This window comes from Heloderma suspectum, chromosome W (genome assembly GCF_057233095.1).
Source record: "Heloderma suspectum isolate Gila_16-S chromosome W, 16-S_ref, whole genome shotgun sequence".
Taxonomy (NCBI): domain Eukaryota; kingdom Metazoa; phylum Chordata; class Lepidosauria; order Squamata; family Helodermatidae; genus Heloderma; species Heloderma suspectum.
The window spans coordinates 35,802,300-35,814,326 of record NC_139475.1 but is presented as its reverse complement, the minus strand read 5'-3'; the positions used below and the strand labels follow the sequence as shown (position 1 = coordinate 35,814,326).

The window sequence follows — 12,027 nt, the reverse complement described above, 5'->3', positions numbered from 1 at the left end:
GGGGTTCTCTGGCACTGGAGGTATTCAAGCAAAGGCTGGGCTGCCATCTGTCAGGATGACTGTAGATGCACCCTGCAGTGCAGAGCCTGCATTGAAAAGGGGGTTGGATTAGATGATCTTTGAGGTCCCTCCCAACTCTATGATTCTATAGTAAATAATAAGGCAGTTTACAAATAAAACCAAAATACAATCACAATAAGACAAGAACAACCCATAATTCACCAGGATTCTTCTAACAAGGGAGCTTCATCAGGCTTAACCATGGGTAAGAGTTCTTTTTTGACCCTGCCTCCTCCATGAATTTGTTGAAAAAGAATATCATGAGAATATCATCAGATGAGCCCTGCTGGATCAGACTGAAGCTCAGCACCTAGCTCAGCATCCTGTTTTGACTGTGGTCAGCCAAGATGCTTCCTGGGAGCCCCACAAGAAGGATATGAAGGCATCACCTCTCCTTTCTTCTTTCCTCTCTCTCAGCAACTTCTGTTCAGTGGTAGACTGCCTCTAAATATGGAATCTCTGTTTAGCTAACATGGTTAATAACTGTTGATAGACCTGTCCTCCAGGACTTTGTCAACACCGTATCTCCAACATTTCTCCATAGTGAAGCAAAATCTTGCCCTAATGCAGGGCAGAACTGCAGCTCCCCTGCTTTGCTTGCAAAAGGTCCCAGGTTCAATTCCTCAGCATCTCCAGGTAGGGCTGGGAAAAGACCCCTGTCTGAAAGCCCAGAGAGCTGCAGCCAGTCAGTGTTGACAGCAGTGGAGGCTGGTGGCTCTGATGTCAGTGGGATGGTGAATCCACTCCGGGTTTCAGTCAGAACCCATCAGAACTCTAAAGGAGCACCTTGGACAGCTCCTTTAGAGTTCTGACTGAAACCCGGAGTGGATTCACCATCCCACTGACATCAGAGCCACCAGCCTCCAGTGGTTGACAATACTGACCAAATGGCACCAAAGCTCTGACATTGTAGAAAGCAGTTTCCTACTGAAATCAGCCCTTTATTCAGAACCGTGAGGACTGGAAGCTTGTCTTATTCTTAGAGGAAGGATCACAATTCAATGTTGAACATCCTTCAAATTCAAACAGTCCCTATCCCTGGCATATACAAGCAACCCTGGGAGAGACGCCCTGTCTAACACCCTGGAGAGCCACTCCCAGTCACTGTAGACAAGACTGAGCTAGAGAGGATCGATGTTCTGACCCAGTATGAGGCAGCTTCCTGTGTTCCTTCATAAATCAATCCTTTATTCAGAACCATAAGGACTAGAATTTTTATTTTTAGGGGAGGGGGCATCACTCAGGGGCAGAGAACCTGCATTGCATGCAAAAGGTCCCAGACTCAATCCCTGAAAGCATTTCTAGGTACGACAAAAAGGAGCCTTGACTGAAACCCTGCGGAGATGCTGCCAGTCAGTGCTGGCAATACCAACCTAGATGGACCGATGGCCTGACTCAGGGGAAGGCAGCTTCCAAGGTTGCCTATTAGGGTTTCGTTTGGCTCCCATTACCAAGCACCTAGAGAGGAATGGCTGGCTCTTTTCTGGTCCAGAATATATGTTAACACATATGTTAAATGATATGGGTAGATACATAATTTTAAAAGTGGCCCAGTTGGCTGTTTCACGGCACAATCCTATGCATGTTTAGACAGAAAGAAGTCCTACAACTCTGGGGAATTGTAGGCCTCCCTAGAAATGCAATTCCTTTTGCAAATTCCTCTTTGGCCCAGCCCCTTTTGCCTTTGACTCCACCCACTTTGCCTCTGGCCCCACCCACCACTGGAGTGTGGCCTCCCTGAGAGTTTCTCTGAAATGGAATTCAGCCCTCAAGCTGCAAGAGGTTCCCCACTCCTGCTCTAGAGGCAGATAGATTGTTCTCCCAGTTAGCAAGGAGGTGGATATATGATGGCAAACTCTCCCCAGGTCATTGCCCCTTTCCCCAGCTTAATTCAGAACAGGACTCTCGAAAGCAAACTTGTGGCCCTCAAAATCCAGAAATACATTATTCTAAGGAGATTACTCTGCAGTGACATCTTTACAGGTGCAAGAAGATCAGAAATCTTCTCCCAACCTGTCTGTTGAATCCCCCAACCTCTGCCTCCAAGTGTCCATACTCTGCCTTACACACATGCACATGCAGAGGTACATGCGCGCGCACACACACACACACACACACACACACACCTTTCTATCTATCTCACCTTGCAGCAATAGATGCAACAGCAGTGCTTGGCTCCAGCACTCTCTGGAAGTCATAGATGCTGGAGGTCCTACCACAGCAGTGCTGATGGAGCCAAAGAAGGAAATGTAAAGACAGGCCTGACTAGGCCTTGTAAGTAGTTTGGTTCAGGCTGTGCAAGAAAACCTCATGACTGACATGAACTTAAGATAGCCAAAATCTTGTCATGAGACTTAAGCCTGTGATCACGAGCACCAGTGAGTCTAAAACAAGCAGATCACATACACAAAGTCTCAAGGAAATGAGCCACAGAAAACAAAGGAAGACATTTAGCAGACTCAAGGTTTGACTATGTGCTCAAGAGACATTGCGTACGTGACAAAACAAGATTAGCTAGTTCCTGGAAGGACACAGCCACGTCTGGAAAAGTATAAAGGAGATGAAATGCTGTGAGTTTGTTGTCACAGCTTGCTTGTATTGCTGTTTAACCCTGTTGCAACAGATCCTTGAATAAAGATCACCTGTTGTTGTTGTTCAGTCATTCAGTCGTGTCCGACTCTTCGTGACCCCATGGACCATAGCACGCCAGGCCTTCCTGTCCTGCGCTCTCTCCCGGAGCGTGCTCAAGTCCATATTCATTGCATCCGTGATGCTATCCAGCCATCTCATCCTCTGCCGTCCCCTTCTCCTTTTGCCTTCAGTCTTTCCCAGCATCAGGGTCTTTTCCAGGGAGTTTTCTCTTCGCATTAGGTGGCCAAAATATTGGAGCTTCAGCTTCAGTATCTGTCCTTCCAATGAGCAGTCAGGGTTGATTTCCTTTAGGATGGACTGATCTGACCTCCTTGCAGTCCAGGGGACTCGTAAGAGTCTTCTCCAGCACCACAGTTCGAAAAAGATCACCTACTGGAAGCCTCTGTCTGTTTTGTGATGGGTCCATCCTTTACTCCCACCTGGGAACGAGCAATGTAGGAAAATTCCCACTACAAGGCAAGGTGCCTGATGGGATTGAGAGAGGGAGAGAGAGAGAGAGAGAGAGAGAGAGAGAGAGAGAGAGAGAGAGCTTACCCTTGGGTTGGTAACGTGGGGTTACCCTTGAAGTTGGTTTGGAAGCTGCAGCTGGTGCAGAACGCAGCAGCTCGCCTGAGTAAAGGCAGCTGCTGGTGAGATCACACCACTCCAGTGCTGAAAGAGTTGAACTGGTTACCAGTTGTTTTCCGGGCCAAATTCAAGTGTAGTAAAAATGTAACCTAAAAGCCATTGTATGTGTCTTAAGCAGCACATAGTACTGTAAGAGCTGCGCATGCCTGGAATGAGCAGGCAGTAACCCTAAGATAAGGTTGCTAAGCAAACCGCTGGCAACCAATCAAAAGTAACACGCTGGCTGAGGAATGCAAGCTAAGTGATAAAACTGCAGCGCGGAGGTTGCCCAGGGTCGACTCTGCTTTGAGCGTGAGCTCCTTTGTCGAACTGTTTGCAAACAATAAAATCGAGTTGGACCCGGCCTGAAGTTGACTCTCCTCTTTGGGGCAAATTGGACTCGCCTCCAGGGGGCGACACCAGCATTTTGTGCAACAAACTGGCGAGCAGTCAGGAGTCCCTTGGACCACCCTGGGGTCAAACGACAGAACCGGCGAAGGTGCCTGTGGGGGGTGCCGGACCGCCTTTGAGGTCTGCCACGGCACCAGAGAACGGGGGTCGGGACACACAGGAGGTTAAAGGCATGGACTCCATTGATTGAGTCAACCAGGCTGAACGGGTCTGAAGTGACGGCATTAGGGTGTTGGGCAGAGTAAGTACTTGATTTCCCTTCTGTCTTTCTGTTTGAGTTGCCTTCGGAGCGTCTGAGGTTTGTCAGACTCTGTGTAAACGTCGGAGGTTTGTCAGGCTCCGTGTATGGTTTCAAATAGAGGTAGGCACAATGGGGGCGGGTAGCTCCCGTTCAGAAAGCTCTGCCACTCCCTTGGGATGCATGCTAAAGAACTTGAGCAAAGTCAAGCGCCTGAGGTTTGTCAGACTCCGTGTACTAAGATGTCGAAAGGCAAGCTGGTTACACTCTGTCAATTGGACTGGCCAGCATTTGGAATTAGTTGGCCAGACATAGGATCCTTTGGTGTAAATCTTGTAAATGCTGTATATAAAAATGTGGTGAATAATGGGCAATGGGATCAATTCGCCTATATTGATGGGTGGTTGAATTGGTGCGGAAAGAATCCCCCTTAGTTACGGAAGTGTAAATGTGTAAATGTGTTACTGGCAAAGGACCACAGGGGCAAGAGACCCCGGGTGGTGTCTGAATAAAGTAGTAAGAGATACATTTGCCTCAGGGAAGGTGAGGTTATCAGCATTTGGATGAGTGCCAACCAAAATCCACTGAAGGCGAGAAAAGGTTGAATATAAAGTTCAATATTGTAAAGTCATGATGGTATGCTCCGAGGTGGAGCCCAAAGCCCCTGTTCCCCCCGATTCAAGCCCCACGGAAGGAGCTTGAAGACTGGGAGACCCTGCCCAAGGTGCCCTGAGCTCCCCCCGGTCTGATTCGGCCTGTTAGGTTGGGAGGAGAGGTTGTCGGGGGAGGGAGGGGGCCCTCCAGAGACAGTTTGTCTGCCACCGTATCCAAGTCTGATAGAAGAAGCAAAAGCAGTTGAAAACGTTGCAACTTCTGAAGAAAGAGATTTGTTTGACGACTTAAAGACTGTGGCAAAATCAAGAAACAAAGACAGAGCAAGTTCTTAAAATATCAGGGTCTGTGTGAGCTTCTCTCTGTCAGCCTGCTCAGAGCAGAGCCAAGGGGGACTTGCCTAACCCCCCTTCGCCGTGGCTGGTTTAGCCTTAGCAAGCAGAGAAGCTGGAAGGTGTCTGTCAGGACCTGACAAAAGAGTGAGATTTGCAAAAAAAAACCACAAGAAAAGCATCACAGCTGGAAAGCTGAGCAGCACTGCTCTGTTCTTATCTGTGGAGGAATCTAGAAGAGGTGTAAGGTTACACCTTCCCCATTCGAACTGATGAAGAGACACAGAGCTTTTGTTAAAAGCATCCCTTCTTTATGGCCCAAAGCCTTCTTTGTTAGAGGCACTCTGCACATGGACTGGAACTTTGGACAGTTAAAGACTTGCCATAAAAAGTACTGTGAGGCTTGTCATAGCCTTAAACTCCCGTTGTTGTAGATTGTGTGTTTGTTTGTGATCAGCTCAGTGTACAGTTTGATTTGTGATTTCAACACTCAGATAAAAAGCTGCATTTGACTGAAAGAACTGGGTATATTTAGCCTTGAGAAGAGAAGACTGAGGGGAGATACGATAGCACTCTTCAAGTACTTAAAAGGTTGTCCCAGAGAGGAAGGCCAGGATCTCTTCTCAATAATCCCAGACTGCAGGACACGGAATCATGGGCTCAAGTGACAGGAAGCTGGATTCCAGCTGAACATCAGGAGAAACGTCCTAACTGTTAGAGCAATACGACAATGGAACCAATGACCTGGGGAGGCGGTGGGCTCTCCCACCCTGGAGGCATTCAAGACGAGGCTAGACAGCCATCTGTCAGGGATGCTCTGATTTAGATTCCTGCACTGGGCAAGGGGTTGGACTCGATGGCCTTGTAAGCCCCTTCCAACCCTACTATTCTATGATTCTATGATTTCCAAGGCTTTGATTTCATTTACCCTAATGAAGCATACAGATACAAATTTCTAGAGATTCATAGACTACAAAGGAAACAGCCTTCAAAAAGTTCAAAGAGAAACTACGAAAGTTAGTTTCCCTTTAAAAAGGGGGCAGCAAATTCTCTTAACTTAAGAGGTGAGAGAGAGAGAGTCCCCCACTCTCCCGTGATACTTCTAAGCCCAGCTGTGTTTCTGAAGCCTAAGAAAGTTCCTGCCCCATGTGTTCCAGCTCTTTCTCAAAATCTGAACTGTTCTGACGTTCCATTTGCTCAGAGGCAAACCTGACACTCTGCCAAAACTCATGCAGTGTGGAGTTGCCGATGCAAAAATGGTGGCTTGGAATTCTTTCCACATATGAGAACGCCCTTCCCTTGATTTTGATGGGCCCTGACCATGCAGTCAGAGGAGCAGTATAATGGTTAGATCTGCTCCACCATGCCCTACTATACAAAACAAATGTTTTCCAGTCATGGTGTTAGATTTTAATGATATGAAAAAGGTATAAAAGAAGGCAGAAGAAAGTAGCAGACAAAAAGGCTTAAAAAATAAAGAAAGCTTATCCCAAATGTGTGTCGTTGAAGATCTAAGCAAGCGAGTCTCTGTCGAAGCAATGGCAAACAGCCTAACTTGCAGAGAAAACAAAGAGTTAAAACTGGTGCATGGCATAGAGAATTTGAAACATGATTTGCAGAACAGGCAAGCCAAAAGATAAGTGTGCCTGTTACAAGAGGGAGGCTATAGTAGCCATAAAAAGGGGTGAAGCCCCCGTATGAAGCTTTAACAAAAATATTACGCACTAGAAGTGGACAATTAAAATAAAAAAGGCTTTTCTTAAATTGAAGCAAGCCTTAATATCACCGCCTGCTTTAGCCTTATCAGACCCCAGATCATGAAGTTTTTAGAGCTATGGTGCACATGAGAGCACATAAAAAAGTGCCATTCCTGGAAAAAGGAAAAGGCAATGCTGGCAGCCACCATGGGCGGAGATATAAACAGCAGCTTGAGAGCACAGAAGTGACCAGAGGGGGGGGGCAGAAAAGGAAAGGGCCAACCGGGGCTCAATAAATGTGCATATTGCCGAGAGAAGAGACATTGGAAGAAAGATTGTCCAGAGCTGAAAGAAAAGAGAAAAGAGACTCACCCTGAAGGCTGCCAAATGCTGGCAGGGTCCTCCAGTGGGGGGAGTCTAGCTGAAGGGCCACCACCCTACGAACAAACGCTCGGGAGAATCCCAAGGTAAAAGTAAGGGTTGGTGGCGAGGACTGTAAAGCCCTAGTAGATACTGGAGCCACATTTTCTATGATCCCTGTGAAGCCCCCCGGCAAGAGAAAGTGGAAAGCATGTAACTATAGAAGAAATTAAAGGGGAAAAAAAAAAAACTAAATTGCCCGTGTGTAAGCCCCTCCTCACGAAGACTGGAAATAACATACTGGAACATGCCTTTGTAGTTTCATCCGCATACCTGGTTGCCCTCTTGGGGCGGGACTTGTTAACAAAACTGCAAGCTAAAATCTTCTTCCGTGATAATCAGATTGTAGTACAGCTGCCAGCAATGCAGGGCTCAAATTATCGAATGGCCCTTCAAGCAATCCAGATTGTGTCAGAGGCCAAAGGGACTGAGATTTTAGAGAATGTTGATCCATGTGTGTGGGCAGACAGAACCCCTGCCCGACCAAATGCATAAGACAAATTAAAATCTTCTTTAAAAAGGGAGAGCCCTGTGTGCGTGAGGCAGTATCCTCTGAAAAAAGCCACCTGTGCAGGCTTGAAGCCGCTCATTGAGAAGTTCAAAAATTATGGTTAGCTAATAAAGGGATCATCCCCCTTTAACACCCCGATTTTGGGTGCGCCCGAGGCAGATAGCACCTCCTTCAGGTTAGACCAAGACCTGAGAACAGTGGCTGACTGCCCTTTGTGCCTCAAAAATGATGCAAAGATGTTTGAGCCCCCAGCTCAAATGAGAAGTCGCCCATGCGCTTACTATCCTTTTCAGAGATTTCAAATTGACTTTTCAGAGTTGCCCCAGACTCATGGCTATCGGTACCTGCTAGTAATGATAAAAGCAATTGACTGCACCGCTCAGACAGTAGCCAAGATCCTGTTAAAAAGTAATCCCTAAGCTCTTGTTACCTAAAGAGAGTGAATCAAATCGGGGGCCCCATTTTGTTGGACAAGTGACGCAAGTAGTGGCCCAGGCATAACAAACTAACTAGAAGCTACACCCCCCTTGGAAACCTCAATCTACAAGTCCAGTTGAGAAGATGAACCGCACCTTAAAGACAATGCTCATTAAAATTTGTTTAAAGATTAAGTTGAAAGGCCACAGGCCTTGCCAATCACCTTGACTCGAGTACGGTGCACCCCCAAGGGAAGTATTAAATTGACACCTTTTAAACGTTCCACAAGTGCCCACCTTGGATATTACCTATGGCTGATAGCTTAAATGTGAATTTAAAAGTAAAAGTTTTAAGATTCAGGGCTATGTTACTGCTTTGCAGTCTGTTTTGTTTTCACAGGTTTGCGACACCGCACCAATCCTGGCCTTTAGATGCTCCAGTGCATAATCTCAATCCCAGCGATTGGGTGCTAATCCAGTCCTAGAAAGATGAACCACCTACCAAGAAGCAGAAGGGTCTGTTTCAGATCCTACTTACCACTCCCATTGCTATGAAAGTCGCCAAAGAAAAGAAGTGGATTCATCACACTGAATAAAGGCATCACCTGCACCAGAGAGGGTCACACCAGAAGCTGACCCACCTGAAGGTCACCGTTGGAATAATGAACCCCTGAAAGGACTCAAGTAGCTCTACAGAAAGAGGGTGCTCTCGTCTCAAGGGTTCCTGATGAACGGAACAATACTGAGTTCCAAAAGTTCAAAAAAAAAGTGTTTTTGTTGTCAACATTCTAGTAGCTAGAACAAAGGCGTCCCAGGCCTCACTTGCTGTTTAGAGAAAACCATCAATGCCACAGCAATAATAGTTTGCGCCTTTAAGTGCGTAGTCCACCGCGGGACCAAAGAGAGTATAAATTTGAGAAAAGCCTTTTGAGGGGGGAATTGTAGTAAAAATGTAACCTAAAAGCCATTGTATGTGTCTTAAGCAGCACATAGTATTGTAAGAGCTGCGCATGCCTGGAATGAGCAGGCAGTAACCCTAAGATAAGGTTGCCAAGCAAACCGCTGGCAACCAATCAAAAGTGACAGGCTGGCTGAGGAATGCAAGCTAAGTGATAAAACTGTAGCGCGGAGGTCGCCCAGGGTCGACTCTGCTTTGAGCGTGAGCTCCTTTGTCGAACTGTTTGCAAACAATAAAATCGAGTTGGACCCGGCCTGAGGTGGACTCTCCTCTTTGGGGCAAATTGGACTAGCCTCCAGGGGGCGAAACTAGCATTTTGTGCAACACAAGGTGTTGGCTTTGACCTTTAAATCCCTACACGGTCCCGGCCCAGCCTACCTCAAGGAGCACCTCCAGCAACACCAGACAGGCCGCTCAACGAGATCAGCCTCGGCTGGTCTTCTCTCTGTCCCATCAGCCAGGACAGCTAGGCTGGTGAGGACAAGGGAGAGGGCCTTCTCTGTGGTGGCCCCCACTCTGTGGAGCTCCCTCCCTAGGGAACTCCGCCATGCCCCCTCTTTAATGAGCTTCTGCCATGCATTGAAAACTTGGTTGTTCAGGCAGACATTTAGGGTGGGTTAGGGTATTTTTCGAACATAGTGTTTTAATGCTTAATTTTACTGTTTTTGATTGTTGTATGGTTGTACATCGCCCAGAGTGGCTGGGTGACCAGCCAGATGGGCGATTAAGAAAACAAACAAACAATTTGTTCTCCAACTTTCAGTCTGAATAAATGCATCCTGATTCTTTTATTTGGGGGAGACACAGTTTTGCCTGTCTCTCCCACGGCCATGATGTGCTTTAATACATTTCTGACTGTTCAACCTAAGCTGCCTTGGATATTTCCTTAACAATTTGGTGCCATGACTCGGATCCCAAATGCTGAGGAGAATCGAACCAATTTGGACCGCCACTCACTGAACATCCCAGAAGCACGCACCAAGGAAAGAGACCTTTTAAAACCTATACGTCTGGGACTCAGTGTGGGGCTGCCCGTGGGACGATTGTGCCTTGGCTGACGGGATACCGCCTTTAAAGAGGCAGTCAGTAATTTAAGCACTTGGGAAGTTTTTGTTTTGGGGGGCAGTTACAGAGGTCCGTGGGATATGGCGTCAGGTGAAGGAGGAAAAGAACTGAACGAGAGTTGCCCGGTATGAACGGAGGTAAAAAAGGGCCAGGGCAAATTATCATCACTGGAGCCTTGTGTGAGTGGGTTTTCCTCCTTCCCTCTGTGGCATGAGCCGGCCGGCAAGGCACAGACCTCCTGAATAAACCATTCCTGAATGAACGGAGATGGCAGCGAGCAACCCGACCGTCCCTTCACTCCCCGCCATGGTATGAGCTCCCTCGACCGCGGGTGACTGACGGTGCCTCCTGTTCGGTGAGAGTCGGTCTCTGACTGCACCTCGGAATTTGGCGGTGCCTTTCGTTTCTCGCAGCCTGTGGAGGCCTCCTGATGGTTTCCCTGTGTGCTCCTGCGTGGATGGAGGGAGGGGTCGGATTCTTCCAAAGAAATTCCGCAGCCCCAAAGGGACACCTTCAGGGTGCATGTACAGGAATTACGGACCTAAGACTTGCACGTTTGGGGCAAATGGGACTTGACCCGGCCAAACCATTTCCCTTGGTTGGGACCTTTGACTGGACAGAATTGTGCCTTTAAAGGGAGCCTTGGAATCTCGGGGTCCAAGGTGGCACAGGGTCAATGGGGATGCATTCTTGGATTGGTATGTCGAGACGTCAAAAGGGTCACCTAAGTCCCGGGGAGCAGAGTCCTAAGGACTCCCAGGAAAACCTGAGAGACCCAGTCAAATTTTGAAACACCAGAGAAAAGCCACAGAAATTTAGAGAATTGCAAACAGTGATCCCTTGTTAAAATCCTAATTGGGCTAGCATGAACCAACTCATGCGAGTTCTTTTGCCCCAAGAAGTGCGCACTAGATTAAAGGAACAAGCAAATCGGCCAAATTAAGAACCAGCTGATCTTAATACTTTAGGCCAAGCGCGCATCAGATGCTGCAGAAAACTGATTAGGCTAAAACATTTTTTTTAAATCATCAGTTGTAAGCAAAGCAAAAGTGAGACTACAGCAGACGACATGGATTGTCTAAAGACGTTTTTGAAAAAAACATTCAAGCACTGCTGCCACTTTTCTGTAGCCAAGCTGAGCATTAGAAAAATAAGTGTCCCACCAGCCTGGCCAGCCGATGGGAACACTTCACATCTCCGAGCCGCTTCCCCCTCCTCCCCCTCCTCCCCCAAACTTAGAATCATAGAACAGTAGGGTTGGAAGGGGCCTACAAGGCCATCGAGTCCAACCCCCTGCTCAAGGCAGGAGTCCAAGTCAACTTCTAAGACAGCCGAGAGGTTTGTAACTTTTTCTTTCTATTGACCAGAAGAGACCTTTTGTGTAAACGTGGCTGCACGATCTTTGCTCCCTGACAGAGTATTTTCAGATAGTCCCGAGCCACTTCCCTGGCCTTCCGAAGCTGGATCTGCTTCCACTGCTCCAAAACAAGCACTGTTCTAAAACAACTTGGGCTTCCCGATTATTCCGTCCGCTCTCTCCTGTTATGAAAAAGTTCTTGTGCTCTTAGTGTGCTTACCTAAAAGCATGGAAATAAGAACGGACCAGTGACATGTTACCGTACTTTCCTGGATTCTGCCGCCGCTGCCCTCCCTGTTCGAGCCTCCGAAAATACTGCGTTAGGGTCTCCTTTAACCCTTTGTGTACCTCACTCAGCGGCAGCTCTTCCACTTAAAGCAAAGACTCAGCACCTATCTCACCCACGCCTCTCCAGCTATGACATTCTGCTCCTCTCTAGCAGTCATATTGCAGTGCAACGTCGTTCCGCTCTAAATGCTGCTTCTTTGCGGCCTGATCCCGCTGCTGAGGGTATCCCTTAGGATTGTCTGGAAGTGGCCGAGCACCTAGCAAAGCCACGTCCAGACTTGTGGGATGAGCCACTGACTAATGTAGCTCGTGTGCGTTTTGTGGATGGGTCTTGTCAAAGAAATGCTGAAGAGAGATGCTGTCTGCGCTTCCCATACTGTAATAGAACAAATTCTTTTGCCCGA

General features: G+C 47.6%; 1 protein-coding gene across 3 annotated transcripts in view; it reads right to left on the bottom strand.

Annotated features, from left to right (window-relative positions):
* Window positions 1-3,441, bottom strand: part of LOC146333966 (phosphatidylinositol 4-phosphate 5-kinase type-1 gamma-like) — a 144,931-nt gene extending 141,490 nt beyond the window's left edge. For all 3 annotated transcript variants that reach the window (XR_014786415.1, XR_014786416.1, XM_084825084.1), the window contains exon 1: window positions 3,247-3,441. The gene's annotated coding sequence lies outside the window, so the exon portion shown is untranslated. The remainder of the gene's footprint in view (window positions 1-3,246) is intronic.
* Between the last annotated feature and the right edge of the window lie 8,586 nt (window positions 3,442-12,027).